Here is a 17426-nt window from a genome sequence, read left to right on the forward strand (position 1 = left end):
GATTCAGATCCATACATGCACCATCAGTGTCTTTAGGAATACATAACAGGAGTACCATACAGCTAAACTTCTCAGGTGGGGCTATCACCTAGTGGATACCATTCCAGTATTCCCATCAGAGGAAAAGGAGCCAAAAGGGATCAGGATCGAAGGGAAGAGGGAGGTTGAAAGCAAGTGAGAGGGTACTGAAAGAAGAGGGTTGGAGCATCACAATTTGAGAGACAGACAAATTAGAAAGAACTCAGAAGGAGGAAAAGCAGGTTGGTGAGGGAATTTGAAAAAACTTGATATAAAAATCTTCACTGAAATCAATGTGTTCCATCTAGGGATGTGATACATGAAAGATTCTGTAGCCTCTTACTCGCCATGCCTCCCATCAGACGCACAGCTATTTCCAGTGCATAGAGAGAAATTTCAGCCCAATCAAAGAAAGAACTCTCTAAAAGCCAGAAGTGTCCAATATTGGAACCAAGAGCCCCAGGAGCGAATGAACCTGGAGCACCAGTGGGGGGCTCTACCTGGAGCCTTAAGACCCTGTGGATAGAGCAGTGTTGGGAATTGCTGTTTATTTCTATTTTCTTGCACTGATACTATTGATTCTCTCGAGTGTAATATGTTTTCCACAGGCAACTTTTCATTATTCACGAGCAGGCTATTCCTGATGAGTGGTTAATGAAGTCTTTATAGAGCAGGCGATACCCTAGTAGTATAGCTACGGTAGTGTTCTGGCTTGGGAGGCAATTCCTGTTGACTTTCTAACTTCCTGTGTGAATTCATCAGGGTATAGCTATCAGTTTGGCAGGAGCTCAAAGGAGAAACACCTGAAAGGAATCCCAGCTTATCCTTAGGATATGCCCCTGGGAATGCTGTGTACATTTCTATTTCTCTCCACTTCCATTTCTCAGTGTAATGCGTGAGATGGGGAAGAAGGGAGAGAGAGTCTTGCCAGGCCATACACAGTGATGGCCCAGTATGGCATGGGGAATGGTGAGCACAAGGTGAGTGGAAGGACCAGAACAGGAAGTCAGAAGGAATTTTTGGAACTTCTAGACAAAAAGATTTGCATACAAGTATTTTGTAATCGATTAAATTAAGTTGGATTAAACACATTATTCTGATGTATCAATGCAGTTGACTAGAAATGGACATACCTGTATTTCAGATGAGTTGCTATTAAGGACTACAACAAAAGTGTATCTTTAAGCCACAGTTGAGACTTAAAAAAATATTTCTTTATAAAATATTCTGAGCAAGTTGCCTTTGGTGCTGAACATACTCATATTTGGTCTCAGTCCAAAAGTGATTCTTTTCCCCCTGCATGACTTAATAATATGGCATTCAGTCACCTAGGGGCTGCCTATAAAAAAGCAGCAAATGCCTGCGGAGTGCTCCTGGCCCCCAGCATTCTTCCCAGGTCCCTGTCACTGCAGTGCTGGTGGGGATGAATCCCCAGAGGTATCCTCCCCACCAAGAGGCCTGAAGGCAGAAGGACCTCATGGAGGGCAGCCAGGCTGCCTGTGACCTGTGTGCCATAAAAATAGACTCACTCGCCACCCTACACGAACAGGAAGGTTTGGTTAGGAAGAGAGGGAAGGGAAGGGAGAGGGAGAGGGAGGCAGTGAGAGGCTGAGCCATGGAATGTAAAGGAGCAGCATCAAAAAGACTCAATCCTGAGCTGTCGCTTCAGCAGGAAACTCACATGGCCCCCAGGGGCTCTTCTGGGGACACTGGTCCCCTTAGTGTCCTCAAAAGAGCTTCTGGGGGCCATACAAGGGTAGGATGTAGTAACTTGGTGGTGCGGTTTTATCACACTGGCCCCCAGAAAGGATGTCAGGGCTCTCAAGGCAGAAGGCTTTCCTGATGTGAATAGCAAACTCAAGCTGGACACATGTTGGCCCAATTTCTCTGATTTCAGAACTCGACTTAACATCAAATGCTGCCTCCTCAGAAAGGTCTTTTCTTTCTGACCTAAGCTACACACCACCTCCCATCACTCTCTACCACCTTAGCCTAATATTGTGTCTATAGCCTTTATCACAATCGAAAGTTATCTTGTATATCTGTGTACTTATCTGTTGCCTCACCCTCTAGACTGGGATTTTGCAGAGGATGGGTGCCGTGTTTTGTTAAACACTGCTCCATCCTGATGCTAGAACAGTACCTGGCCTGGAAGAGGTACTCGAGACTGGATAAATGAATAAACAAAGGCTCAAATGAGTGAATGGATACACTAAAGAAGTAGCCCAGGAAATGCTGCTTTGAGGGATGTATAGAACAGATGAACAAAGAAAAAAAAAAGAAAAGGAAAAAAGAGAATAGCTTGTTTGTAACCTGCAACCACCTACTATCTGCCAAGTCTTCCTGCCACTCCCATTCTATGCAGCCGCCCTCCAGGTTTAAATGCAAAAACCTGCTTTGCAAGATATCTAGTGGCAGTTTGTTGAGGACCCAGGGAGCAGTTCCCTCAAACACTACCGGTGATCTTAGATTCAGACGGGCTGAGGATGACTAAATGTGTATTTGCAATTCAGCTATAATCTAGTCCAGAAATTCTTGACATACTGGAATCTCTGGGAGAAAGCACAAGTAAAGAAGTGTATAGAGCTTAACATGACCCAGATTCTAACTGCTTTGTTTGCTTTGGGATTTTTAACACTTAATAAGCAGAAGTATGTTCAAAAAGGCTAGAAAGTAATCTAAATAATGCAGTCAGACAAGATTTATAGAAAATCTTAATAATAAGAGAGAGTCAAGGGTTAATCTAAAATTTGGAGCTCTAATGCCCAGGAGCGAGGTGGTTTTTATTGATCATGGGGAACTTGGGAAGCTAATTTGGGACATGACGCTAAGCATAACTTTAAATTTGCTGAAGTTGAGATGACAGCAAGATATACTGCAAGATTACAGTAGCCTATAAGGAAGCCAGTAGAAAAGTAAGAGAGTCACTAATGAGAACCTTATACAAAATCTAATGGAGACCACAGATCTAGTCTTCGTTCCCGGTTCCTGGGGCAGAACTTCAAAACCCTTGGAATTTCTTGAATGACAGGAATTGTTATGCTAATGAGGTGATCCATGGTGGCCCCTAGCTTCAAGATGGGGGTTGGTCACCACAAAGACCAACTGTGTGATTAGAGTGTTGGAATTCTTAGCCAGTCCAACCTCCAGGGAGAGGAGGGGACGGGTAGAGACCGAGTTCAATCTTGTGGCCAATGATTTAATCAATCATATCTATATGATAAGGCCCCAGTAAAATCTCTGGACACCAAGACTCAGTAGAGCTTCCTGCTTGGTGAACAACTCAATGATGTCCTGGGAGGGTGATGTGCTCAGATTCCATGGAGGAGGATTTGGACGCTCTCCATCTGGGACCTTCCCAGACCTTATTCTATAAGTCTTTTCCATTTGGTTGATCTTCAGTTGTATCCTTTATAATGAGACTATAATGATAAGTACAGTAGTCTCCTGAGCTCCCACTCTTACCATGTGAGATGCCTGCTCCCCCTTCACCTTCCGCCATGATTGTAAGCTTCCTGAAGCTGAGTAGATGCCCGGTGCTATGCTTCCTGTACAGCCTGCACAACCATGAGCCAATTAAATTTCTTTTCCTTATAAAATTACCCAGGCTCAGTTATTTCTTTATAGCAATGCAAGAATGGCCTAATGCACAGAGCCTGTACACATTGCTTGTATATGCACATATGCATTACACAACAGTTGCCAGGGTATATAGGGAATTTCCGAGGCCTACCTTCAAGTGGAAACATTATTGAATTTTATATTTTATTTCTTACCATTCTGAGTCACAAACTGTCAGTTATTAAGGAATTCTAAATGTTATAATGGATAATAATTTTGCTTACATCTTATTCAAGAAATGTAGAGTTGGATGATCACTCTTGTATGTGACACTAAGTATATGTATCACAGCCAGTTAATCAAAAATAAAAAAAACTTAATCTTTAAACTTTAATATGTGAAATTACAGGCTCTGAGGAAATCTAGAAAAATTACATCTCTGTTTAATTCTTGAAACTCTTTATTCCTTTCATTCTAAGACATCACTAATTTTAAGATGATGACAGACTTTGGGGGAGCTGGGGAGAAAAGGAACACTCCCTCATGAAATACAGATGCTCCTCCACTTACAATGGGGTTACATCCCAATAAACCCATTGTAAGTTGAAAATACCAGATGTTGAAAATGCATTTAATACACCTAACCTACCAAACATCATAGCTTAGCCAAGCCTACCTTAAGCATGTTCAAACACTCACCTTATCCTACAGTTGGGCAAAAATCTTCTGGCAATGCAATACACTGTTGAGTATTAGTCATTTAGCCTTGTGATTGCATGGCTGATTGGTAGCTGTGGCTCGCTGGTGCTGCCCAGCATCCAAAGAGATTACTGTACAGAACATGGTATTGCTAGCCCAGGGAAAGAGCAAACTTCAAAATTTGAAGTACAGTTTCTACTGAGTGCCTATCACTTTCACACCACTGTAAAACTGAAAAATCATTAAACTGAACCATCATCAGTCAGGGACCACCTGTATAAATATCCACTGTAAGATATTATTCCACTTCAGCAAAGGGAGCACGCAAAAAATGTGAGTGCACCTCAAATTTCAGAAAATACAGTAATATGGTAGGAATTCAGATTGTCTTTACTTCTTTTTAACTTTCAGATGATTTGCCTTAAATGTGTTGAATGTAATCACTTTCACCTTACACAATTTTCTTTTCCAAAAACATGATGGTCTGAAAGCAGAACTGTATTTATAATAAAATGTCCAGAGTGGGGGTAAAGTGGCTGAGATAAGACAAGGGTCAATTTCATTCTATAATAAGCAGTCTGAAAATTTTAAAAAAATACTTAATTTTCTACATTAACTGAATTTTGGAAGGCAATTTTTCACTAACCACATCTTAACACATAGACTAATAGAAACCAGCTTTTTCTCATATATACATGTAAAATGCAGGCCTTCTATGGAGCAAGGAGACTTTATTGTCCCATTGGGCACTATTTTACTGTGTGAAGAAAATCACTGAGAACAAGACACTATCATCAAACCTATACAGTATCAGCTTAATGGACATGAAAATAGGGGGAAATGGGAATAATATCAAAGGATGTAAATACTCAGAGTGATTTCCATGCAGAAGCTGGTGGCAACGAACAGAAACACTGAGGCCTCTCAGGGCAGCAGCTCACGGAACAGCCCCTGATCCTGATGCAGCAAGGGATGGATGGTGGGTCGCTTTGCCAGCAGCCACCTGCAACCCTAGGGCTTTTAGACGACGGCATCACTTCCCACCTGTCCCCCAGATGGCTGGCCCAAAGGAGGCAATATCCACAAAATTCATGATTATATTTGTATGGCTCTGTGAACGAAAATCCCCTTATAACAAGTAAGTCAACCTTCTCTCTTTCTGATCTTGAAATTTCTTTGGGTTATCTGTCCGAAATTAGCAAACCACCCAGTACAAGAAATGGCACTATTGAGTTCAGATGGCGAATCACAGCCTTGCTTAGACCAAGAGACTAAGAATGCTACAAGCAAAGTGTGTGGTCCTTACCCAAGCCTAAACAGTCTAGCTAAGCTTCACCTTAACTTGCTAGAAACTTGCTGAAAATAGGCTGTACGATCAGGCTTTGATCAAGGTAAGACTCACACTCTGACGAGGTCCCTCTTTTCAGGAGGTTTAAGTTACCAACATTTAAAAACAAACCTATCCACATATTATAAAAAAGGGGTGCTGTAAAATCTGAAGTGAAGAACATTCTGCCTTTCTGTAGATGACCTAATTAATACAATACCATGATAGATGCCTGATAAATACTTCCGAAGATGATGCTGATTATTTTATAGTGCTGTCCAAAAGTGAATAGGTGTTAGGTAAGGGGAAAAAATATACAGCCATCCCTTGGTATCCATGGGGATTGGTTCCAGGACCTCCAGTGGATACCAAAATCTGTGGATGCTCAAATCCCTTATAGAAAATGGTGCTATATTTGCATAAAATCTATGCACGTCCTCCTGCATCCATTAAAAATCTCTAGATTACTTCTAATACTTAATATGGTCCAAATGCTATGCAAATAGTTGTTATGCTGCATTGATTCTTATATGTGTTATTTTTTGTTGTTGTATTGTTATTTTTAATTGTTTTTTTCTGAATTTATTTTTTTCTCCAGACAGAGTCTTGCTCTGTCACCCAGGCTGGAATGCAATGGCATGATCTCGGCTCACTGCAACCTCCGCCTCCTGGATTCAAGCAATTCTCCTGCCTTAGCCTCCCAAGTAGCTGGGATTACAGGCACACATCACCATGCCAGGCCAATTTTTGTATTTTTAGTAGAGACAAGGTTTCACCATGTAGACTAGGTTGGTCTTGAACTCCTGATCTCGTGATTCGCCCACCTCAGCCTCTCAAAATGCTGGGATTACAGGCATAAGCCACTGCGCCCAGCCTTTTCTGAATATTTTTGATCCACACAGTTGGTTGAATCTGCAGATGCGAAGCCTAAGGGTAGGGAGGTCCGACAGTACTGTATTTATACATGGTGTAATTAAGTTACTTAGTACTGACATGGGAGCTTTCATGTTGAATTGTAAGTCATTATGTAAATATTAACTATGTATCCAAATTCTTATAAAAAAGCAGGCTATGACATTTGCTTTGAGTCACTGTGGAAGAACAAGCTCTGTGACTTTGAAAAATAATGAAACAGAACTCATCTTCCTTACTCCCCACTGTCCTTGAATTAATAATGGTTAATAATACTGACATTGCCATTCAGGACTTACACTGTACTTTAGCAGTTAGTGATGTATAGTACAATACTGAGCTTGTAATGAAAACAATCACTATTTTAGTTATTATAAAATATGTCTATGAGACCATGAAAGGCATTTTTATCACAAGTTTACAACAGAATCTTTAAGGGTGATGGCTACCTGTGCATCTAATGACTTGGGCTAAAGAAGGCTACAAAGCAGTGTAGCCCATCTCTACATCTAAATGGTGTGGGCAGATGAGCCCCAAAGTGGGACTTAGCCCACAAGGGTTCTTGGCTTTGCCCTGGAAAGAATTCAAGGGTATGCTGGAGGTAGACAAAAACAGCTTAACTGAAGCAGCAGTGTTATACCTCCATGACTGCTCCTGCAGATCCGGGCAACCCCATAAGCAGAGAGAAGCCGCTCAGGGCAGCTTTGCAGTTGTATTTATACCCACTTTTAATTATATGCAGATTAAGGGATGGTTGATGCAGAAATTTCTAGGAAAGGGGTAGTAACTTTTTGGGTCATCAGATCATTGCCATGGAAAGGAGCGGTAACGCCCAGATGTTGACATGGCAATGGTAAACTGACATGGCACACTGGTGGGCATGCCTTATGGAAAGCTGGTCCTCTTTTAGCTAGTCCTTAATTTGGTCCAGTGTCTGAGCCCCGTCTCCCGAGTTGAGTTCTGCTCCTACCTCATGAAGGCAAGGTTAGTGAGTGAAACAGTTAACCCTAGTTTCAGAGGCTCTTTAGGCAGCTCAAAACAAGCAGGTCCAGTCCTAGGCTATTCTCAATTGCCTCTCTAGGTTATCAACCCCATCCTTTGAGAGTCAAGGATGTGTCAACCATCGAGAGAACGATTTATGTGACAATCAAACCCTCACCTTGTCAGATAATCATGCATTTTTTCCCCAAGAGCAATGGAAAGTTAGCAAACTCTTCAAGATGAGTTGCTTGCATTGGTTTTTTTTTGTTTTTTATTTTTTTTTTTTGTTTTTTTTTTTTTTTTTTAAGTTAAAGTACTCTGATGGGGGGTGGGGGGAGGGGAAATTAAGTACTCTGTACATGGCCCAGGAGTAAATGAGATCCTTTTGGCAAACCTCAGAATGTTGGATCGTGTTGACAGCATGGACTGGGCAACCAGGAAACCATGTGCTAATTGGCTGCTTCATCCCTTTTTCCTTTTCTGCGTCTGCCAGGTGGGGCCCTGAGTTCGGAGCACGTCTGGCTCTCTGCGGCATCCTGCCTGTTATCTCTGTCTGGCAAACAACCACTCTGTGCTCCCAGAACTTCAGAGCCTTCCAGGGCACTGATGATAAGTTATTCTCAGCCCGCTGTGCCAAAGGTTTTTTTGGCCGAGGGACTGAGGAAGACCATTGTTGTCGCTGGCCGTTATCTCTTGAGCCGACTCCACTTGGCAGAGACACAAGTCCATCTCTCTGGTGTGGAACAAGGCGCTGGGCTCTAGATGAGTCAACACGTTAATAAACAAGAGGCATGGAGGAAATAGCAGCCAGTCTCGAAAACAAAAAAAAAGAAACATTTTGAAGTGTACTGGATGCCGAGACGTTTGTCCTCCATAGTGCAATCCTGCTTTATCTCACTCCACAGCCTTCCTATCAAAGAAATGGGGAAGTTAATAGTTTATCAAATGTGAATCGACTGTAATGTTTATGCATGACTTACATACCATGGAAAGTATTTTTTGGTGCTGGGGGTACTGTTTTCTTTCATTGCAAATTTATATCTTTGTCATTCATCTCCCTTTTTGTCAGACTACATATTTTAGGAAGTCTTCTGTCTACCAAGACGTTTATTGTCTCCTGAACTTATCCCCATGCCATCAGGGAAACCACCCTGTCTGTCGCTTGGCAGTGCTGGGAGTGAGATAAAAAAAAAAAAACAGCAAGCTTTCCCCTAATGTAGACAGACAAGGAGGATGGAAACCCTGCTCTGGGGAAGGTCCTGTCTCTGAAGCAGAAGATCAGGGCAGAGGGAGAGCATGCTGTACCACACGTGTGTTCCCTGCAAGCACAGCATGGTGCTGTCACGTAAACACTGGCCACAGCAACCAAGCAGCTACAAAACCCTGCCTCTCATCACCTGCATGGGTCACTGTGATGGCTCACACTCTGGTGATTTAGCAGAACCCACAGATTCTACAAGAGATGGGAGCTCAACTGTTGAAAACACAGTGTGTCGCCATTAGGATTCTTGGGGAAATGCAGGTGGAGGAAACCAACTCTAGTCCCAGGGCAACCTTTGCTTCCAGAGATCCAGAATGTACAAGAGTGTTCCCTAAGCTTGCTCTGGATTGGGAACACAGGGGAGACAGCACTTCCTAGGGTGACTCACAGACACCTTGTAGTAATCCTGTGTTGACAGTCGTAAGAAGGTGACCGTACCTCTGTTTTCTCCAGAAAATCCTGGTTTCGTCCTGCCATATGTATTAGTGATGCCCACTTTCATGCTCAAAAAGTGTCTTCATTTGGATGACAAATGCTCCTCTCGTCAGTCCACTCCCTCATGGAACTAAAGATCAGCTTCCCGGATGCCACAGCTCCACTATTAGGGCCACTTACCACCTGCACTTTCTTTCAGCAAATGCATGTTAAGCACCTGTGGGGCATTCCCTTTGCCTCCCACTGTGCTTGGCAGAGGACAACATGAATACGATGGGTCTCACCACAAGCCTTAGTCTAGTCAGAGAGACAGACACCTCAGTAGATGACTACAGAGCCCTGTGTTAAATGTGACAGCAGAGGCACACACAAAACAGGACCACAGTGTCTCCTCTCAATGTCAGTTAGTGAAAGAACTGCCCACTCATTTGGAGAATTATCTAGGGGATGTCCCAGCTTGCAAGTGGGGATGGTAGTGCTGGCGTCAGCAGTGTGAGCAGACAGAAACCCAGAAAGCCATGGACTAGGTGTGTTTCTTGCTGTGCTTTGGGAAGTGTCATCAACATCTGGAGAGCAGACTGTAAATGGGGACACAGAAGTGCTCACATTTTCCCCTAAAGATACGCATAATTTTGTGATTTAAATATTTACTTCTGTTAGTGCTTAGCTACTACAGAACATATAAAATAAATCTACTCTAAAGAAGTTAAGATCCAGGTGTCTTAGTCAATTTAAGCTGCTATGACAGGATACTATGATTTGGGTGGCTTATAGAAAACAGAAATTTATTGCTCACAGTTCTGGAGGCTGGCAAGTCCAAGATCAAGGCCCTGACAGATTTGTTGTCTGGTGAGAGCTGCTTTCTGGTTTACAGATGGCACCTTGTCACTGTATCCTCATGTGGTGGAAGGGGGAAGGCAGCTATCTTTTATAAGGGCACTAATCCATTCATGAGGTCTCCACCCTTGTAATCTAGACATCTCCCAAAGGCCTTACCTCCTCATACTGTCACCTTGGGGCTTAGGATTTTTCTTTTCTTTTCTTTTTATTGAGATGGAGCCTTATTCTGTTGGCCAGGCTGAAGTGCAGTGGCGTGATCTCAGGTCACTGCAACCTCCACCTCCTGTGTTCAAGCGATTCTCCTGCCTCAGCCTCCCAGGTAGCTAGGTCTACAGCCATGCATGACCACGCCGGGCTACTTTTGTATTTTCAGTAGAGACAGGGTTTTGCCATGTTGGGCAGGCTAGCCTCGAACTCCTGACATCAGGTGATCCACCCAGCTTGGCCTCCCAAAGTGCTGGGATTACAGGCGTGAGCCACCTCTCCTGGCCAGAGGCTTAGGATTTCAACATGTGAATGCAACATGTGACCAAGAGACTAATGACAAAACTGCTACAATCAAAGCATGCAGTCCTTACCCAAGCCTAAAGAATCTAGCTAAACCTCACCTTAGCCAAAAACTCGCTGAAAATATGTGTATGACAGCCAGTGAACATGACTTTGATCAAGGTAAGACTCATCACACTCTGATGAGGTGTCTCTCTTCAGAGAATTTAAGTTACCAATATGTGAAAACAAACCTACCCACATATTACAGAAAAAGGGATGCAAATACTCAGACTGTAGCACTAGGCGTGGAGTTTAGGATTAAAAAGGAAAACTTATGATTCTATTTTTACTCATGCCCACTGGAGGCAGACCTTCCTCTCAGCAGTCTTTAGCACTGATGCAAAATTTGTAAAGTTTTGAGTTTTCTCATTATCTTTCGAGTGGCTGAGTTGATATGCATGCATTTTTAAACTTTGTTCATTTCATGCACTTTCTACGTAGAACATCTGATATGGTTTGGCTCCATGTCCCCACTCAAATCTCATGTTGAAATATAATCCCCAATGCTGGAGGTAGGGCCTGGCAGGAGGTGATTGGATCACGGGGGTGGTTTCTCATGGTTTAACACCACAGGGCCCTTAGTGCTTTTGTCACAATAGTGAGTGCTCATGAGACCTGGTTGTTTAAAAGCGTGTGGCACCTCCCCCTTCTCTCTCTTGCTCCTGCTCTGGCCATGTAAGACATGCCTGCTCCCGCTTCGCCTTCCGCCAGAATTGTAAGTTTCCTGAGGCTTCCCCAGAAGCTGAGCGGATGCCAGCATCACGCTCCCTGTACAGCCTGTGGAACTGTGGGCCAATTAAGCTTCTTTTCTTTATCAATTACCCAGTTTCAGGTATTTTTTTATAACAGTGTGAGAACAGACTAATACAACATCCCTCTCCCTCTTTTTCACTTGTTGAAAAGTGCCAATCTAAAGAACAAACAGAGAGGGAGACTCTCTAAAAGACAATTATGTTTATTTGGGAATGGGGTTGTAATGGGAATATGCGTGCCATAGTCAAGTATGTGCTAATTCAGGGAGATTAATTTAAAAACCAGATTTAAAAGGCTTTTAGGCCGGGCGCGGTGGCTCAAGCCTGTAATCCCAGCACTTTGGGAGGCCGAGACGGGCGGATCACGAGGTCAGGAGATCGAGACCACCCTGGCTAACACGGTGAAACCCCGTCTCTACTAAAAATACAAAAAACTAGCCGGGCGAGGTGGCGGCGCCTGTAGTCCCAGCTACTCGGGAGGCTGAGGCAGGAGAATGGCGTGAACCCGGGAGGCGGAGCTTGCAGTGAGCTGAGATCTGGCCACTGCACTCCAGCCTGGGTGACAGAGCGAGACTCCGTCCCAAAAAAAAAAAAAAAAAAAAAAGGCTTTTAAAGGAAAATGAGGATTACATAATTGTTTTGAGATAATTATCCATGGCTACAAGGATCAATAGCAAGGATGGTGCCAGTCTGAGGCTAGACAGGCAGTTGCTAGGCAGACGTCATGACAGAAGTGTTTTTGTGTGTGTTAGGGTTGCAATGGCCTTTGTACAGGGTTGTGGTTTTTGCAAAGTCTTTTGTGGTAGTTCTTGTTATCAGGCATTCATGCATGAGGGCCCTGCATTCATGGCCTTCCTCAGCTCTATTTGTCAGGGTTTTTAACACAAATGACTCCATTTTGATTCTGACAACTTTCACAATGGCAAATCATAGACCAATTCACAGGTCGACTCCTTAAAAAAATACCAATCCCTGATCCTACAAGGCAGGACTGGTCCTAATCTTATTCTGTACATTAATCCTTGATAGCACTTGTAATATGTTAGTAGATTGTCTATAAGTCATTGTCCACAGTTAGACTCTGAATTCTTGGAAGACAAGCACTGTCTCTGATTCATTTTTCTAATTCTAGCATTTAGCATAGAGCTCAGTAAATATTAAACACTAGATGGATAAACATAATCATAGTTTTAAAAAGTGCACAGCTCAATGAATTATCCAGAGAGAATACACCAGTGTAACTATCATCCAGTCAAGAGTTAGAAAATTAGCAGCACCCCAGAAGCACCACCTTGACCCACCTTGCAATCCCTGTATGCGTACATCTCTTACAGGTAGCTGCTATTTTGTCTTCTACCACTACCAGGAATTAGTTTTACTGTTTTAAACATTATATAAATGAAACCATATAGTATATTTAATTTTACATTCAAATTCCTTCACTCAATATTATGTTTGTGAGGATTATCTATATTATTGTAGGCAGCTGAGTTAGTTCATTTTGGGAGGCTGTATAGTATTCCATTGAATGAATACACCACCATTTATCTACTTGACTCCTGTTGGATATTTATGCCAATTTGAGGCTTTTACATATTGTGCTCTTATAAAGTCTTATATGTGTTTTATAATATACATGCACACAATTTCTGTTAGAAATGAATTTCCCAGGTCTTTGGGCACAGCTCTGTTCAGCTTTAGTAGATAATGCAAAACTTTTTTTCAAAATGTTGTGCCAGTTTATACTCCAAACTGTACTATGTATGTTTCCATGGCTGTGGATTTTGACCAACACTTGATATTATCAATTTTTTAAATTATAGACACTCTGGCATGTGTGGTGTATGTGCATGTCTGTGTAATAGTATTACATTGTGGTTTTAATCTGTTTTCCCCATGATTAGCGAGCTTGAGAACTTTTTAACATTTTTATTGGCCATTTGGGTACTCTCTTTTATGAGTTTCCTATTCAAATCTGTGTTGTCCATATTCTCTATCAGTTTTCTGACTTTTATTTGATTTTCAAATGGTAATCCAATCTTGGATTTGTAGGATAATACAAACTTATTTGTGATGCATTATTCTTTTCTTGATGAATTACTACATTGTTTGTTAATATTTTGTTCAGTTTTTGCATCTATGTTCATAATGGCATTGTCTATATATAATTTTCCTTTCTAGTAATACAGTTGTCATAATCTGATGCTAACTCTATGCTGGTCCCATAATAATACAACCAAATTGGGATGTATTTTTTCTTTCAATCTCTGGATTAATTTGTGTAAGATTACTATAGTAGGCAGTCTCTAAGGTCATATCCCAAAGATTCTATTATCCTGGTATTCATGTCCTTGTATAATAACCCCCCTTTAGTGTGGACAAGATTTAGTGACTCATTTCTAAGAATATAATCTATCAGGGATGATGGGATGCCACCTTCAAGATTAGGGTGCAAAAAGACTGTAGCTTCAGTCTTCAGTGCTCACTATCAGTTGCTCAGTCTGAGGAAGCCATCTGTCATGTTGTGAACAGCCTTATGGAGAGACCCACATGGTAAGGAACTGAGTAAGGTCTCCAGCCAACTGCAAAGGAAGAAGTAATGCCTTCGGTCAACAGCCTGTGAAAAACTGAAGCCTGTCGACAACCGCATGAGTGAGCTTGGAAGTGCACACTTTACCAATCAAACTTTCAGATAAGACCACAGCCCCAGCCAACAGCTTCCCTGTGGAAAAACCTTGGACCAGAGGCATCTGGGTAGGCCACATCTGGATTCCTGACCATAGAAACTAAATGTTGTTTAAAGTTACTAAGTTTTGGGATACTGTGTTTTGCAGCAATAATCAATACAATTACCATTATTTTTCTTTTAAATGTTTGAAAGAATTCACTGGTAAAATCACTTAATCTTGGAGTCTTCTTTATGGACAGACCTTTAATTACATATTCAATTTAATAATTATAGTACTATTTAGATTTTCCATTTCTTTCAGTCGGTTTTGTTAAGTTATATTTTTATAGGAATTTGTCCATTTCTCTACATTTTCACATTTACCATCATAGAGTTGTGTCTAAAATCTTATTATCTTTATGATAATAAAATTCTCATTGTAAGATCTGTAGGATCTGAAGTATGTTCCCTTCCACATTCCTGATACTGGTTATTTATGCTATCACTTTTTTTCTGCACCAGTCTTACCAGAAGCTTGTCAGTGTTATTAGTCTTTTCAAAGAAACAACTTTTGGCTTTGTAAATCCTATTTTTATTAATTTCTTTAATCTATTTATCCCTTTCTTCTACTTTCTTTAGGTATACTTTGCTGTTTTTCCCTAAAGAATTTCCTTTCCAAATTTATTTTTTGTAAATTTACATTTTAAACTTATTTCTGTAACTTTTGTAAATTTAAATGTACAGTTAAAACATTTTTAAAGTTTATTTAAAATCATACATTTTCCTTGAAGCGTGGCTTTAGTTGCATCCCCAAAGTTTCAATGTCATACTGTAATCCTTTTTCAGTTTGCTGTATCTTCTAACCTCTACTGTGATTTCTCCTTGGCCCACAACTTATGTAGAGGTATATTTGAATTATTTCTGGTAATATTTTAGTTATTCATTTCTAGCTTAATTCTACTGTCATTAGAACATACTCTGTATAATGTTAACATTTTGAAATTAGTTGAGACTTGCTTTATGGATCATGTTTTATACATATTCCTGTGTACTTAAAAATTATTTGCATTATGAACATTATGTAATACTAAGTACACTGTTCTGTATATGCCAATTTGAATTAAGCTTGTTAATTGTCTTGTTCAAAGCTTCTATATTTAAAGTGCTTTTTCTATCAATTATTGAGGAAGCTATGTTATTTGCTGAAAATTTAGATTTCTTACACTTTATTGTTGAAGCAAATATTTAATTATTATGAAGTATCTCTATTTATGTCTAGGAATACCTTTTACCTCAGTGAACTTTCTCTGATATTAATCTTTGTGGTGTGATATTAAGTTATACCAGTTTTATTTTCATTAGTGTTTGTACACTATATCTTTTCCATTCATTTACTTTCCATCTTTCTGTGTTCTCAAAATTTAAATGTGTCTCTTCTAAAGCATAAAATTGTTTTAAAAATAAATCTAGGCTGGGAGCAGTGGCTCATGCCTGTAATCCCAGAACTTTGGGAGGCCAAGGCAGACGAATTGGCTGAGGTTGGGAGTTCGAGACCAGCTTGACCAACACGGAGAAACCCCATCTCTGCTAAAAATACAAAATTAGCTGGGTATGGTGGCGTATGCCTGTAATCCCAACTACTTGGGAGGATGAGGCAGGAGAATCACTTGAACCCAGAGAGCGGAGGTTGCAGTGAGCTGACATTATGCCATTGCACTCCAGCCTGGACAACAAGAGTGAAACTCTGAAAAAAAAAGGGGGGCATGCCCAAGATGGCCAAACAGGAACAGCTCCAGCCTCCAGCACCCAGTGTGGGCGACACAGAAGATGGGCAATTTCTGCATTTTCAACTGAGGTACTGGGTTCATCACTCTGGGGTGTGTCGGACAGTTGGCGCTGGTCCGCGGGTGCAGCCCGATCAGCAAGAGCTGAAGCAGAGTGAGGCATCGCCTCACCTGGGAAGTGCAAGGGGGAAGGGAATTCCTTTTCCTAGCCAAAGGAAATTGAGACACACAACACCTGGAAAATTCGGTAACTCTCACCCTAATACTGTGCTTTACCAAGAGTCTTAGCAAACGGCACACCAGGAGATTATAGCCCACACCTGGCCCAGAGGGTCCCACACCCACGGAGCCTCCCTCATTGCTAGCACAGCAGTCTGAGATCTAACTGCAAGGTGGCAGCGAGGCTGGGGGAGGGGCACCCACCATTGCTGAGGCTTAAGTAGGTAAACAAAGCCACTGGGAAGCTCAAATTGGGTGGAGCCCACCACAGCTCAAGGAGGTCGGCCTGCATCTGTAGACTCCTCCTTTAAGGACAGGGCATAGCTAAACAAAAAGCAGCAGAAACCTCAGCTGAGGTAAATGCCCCTGTCTGACAGCTTTGAAGAGAGCAGTGGATTTCCCAGCATGGAGGCTGAGATCTGAGAACGGACAGACTGCCTGCTCAAGTGGGTCCCTGACCCCCGAGTAGCCTAACTGGGAGACATCCCCCACTAGGTGCAGACCGACACCTCACACCTCACACGGTGGGGTACACCCCTGAGACGAAGCTTCCAGAGCAAGAATCAGACAGCAACACTTACTGTTCAGCAATATTCTATCTTCTGTAGCCTCCGCGGCTGATACCCAGGCAAACAGGGTCTGGAGTGGACCTCAAGCAAACTCCAACAGACCTACAGCTAAGGGTCTGGACTGTTAGAAGGAAAATTAACAAACAGAAAAGACACCCACACAAAACCCATCAGTACGTCACCATCATCAAAGACCAAAGGCAGATAAAACCACAAAGATGGGGAAAAAGCAGTGCAGAAAAGCTGGAAATTCAAAAAATCAGAGGGCATCTCCCCCTCCAAAGGAACACAGCTCATCGCCAGCAACAGAACAAAGCTGGACGGAGAATGACTTTGACAAGTTGAGAGAAGAAGGCTTCAGTAGATCAAACTTCTCAGAGCTAAAGGAGGAACTACGTAACCAGCACAAAGAAAGGAAAAACGTTGAAAAAGAATGGATGAATGGATAACTAGAATAATCAATGCAGAGAAGACCTTAAAAGAACTGATAGAGATGAAAACCATAACATGAGAACTACATGACAAATGCACAAGCTTCAGTAACCGACTCAATCAACTGGAAGAAAGAGTATCAGTGATTGAAGATCAAATGAATGAAATGAAGTGAGAAGTGTAGAGAAAAAAGAGTAAAAAGAAATGAAAAAACTTCCAAGAAATATGGGATTATGTGAAAAGACCAAATCTACGTCTGATTGGTCTGCCTGAAAGTGACAGGGAAAATGGAACCAAGTTGGAAAACACTCTGCAGGATATCATCCAGGAGAACTTCCCCAACCTAGTAAGGCAGGCCAACATTCAAATTCAGGAAATACAGAGAACACCACAAAGATACTCCTCGAGAAGAGCAACTC

At 41.8% G+C, this 17426-nt stretch overlaps 1 pseudogene across 1 annotated transcript in view; it reads left to right on the forward strand.

Annotated features, from left to right (window-relative positions):
• Positions 1-11251: 11251 nt before the first annotated feature.
• The window catches only part of LOC108534323 (phosphatidylinositol 4-phosphate 5-kinase type-1 alpha pseudogene), a 16753-nt pseudogene continuing 10578 nt past the window's right edge, over positions 11252-17426 (forward strand). The window contains exon 1 of the transcript XR_001886940.1: positions 11252-11298. The product of XR_001886940.1 is annotated as a phosphatidylinositol 4-phosphate 5-kinase type-1 alpha pseudogene (transcript). The remainder of the gene's footprint in view (positions 11299-17426) is intronic.

This window comes from Rhinopithecus bieti, unplaced genomic scaffold (assembly GCF_001698545.2).
Source record: "Rhinopithecus bieti isolate Rb0 unplaced genomic scaffold, ASM169854v2 scaffold_10612, whole genome shotgun sequence".
NCBI classification, from domain to species: Eukaryota; Metazoa; Chordata; class Mammalia; order Primates; family Cercopithecidae; genus Rhinopithecus; species Rhinopithecus bieti.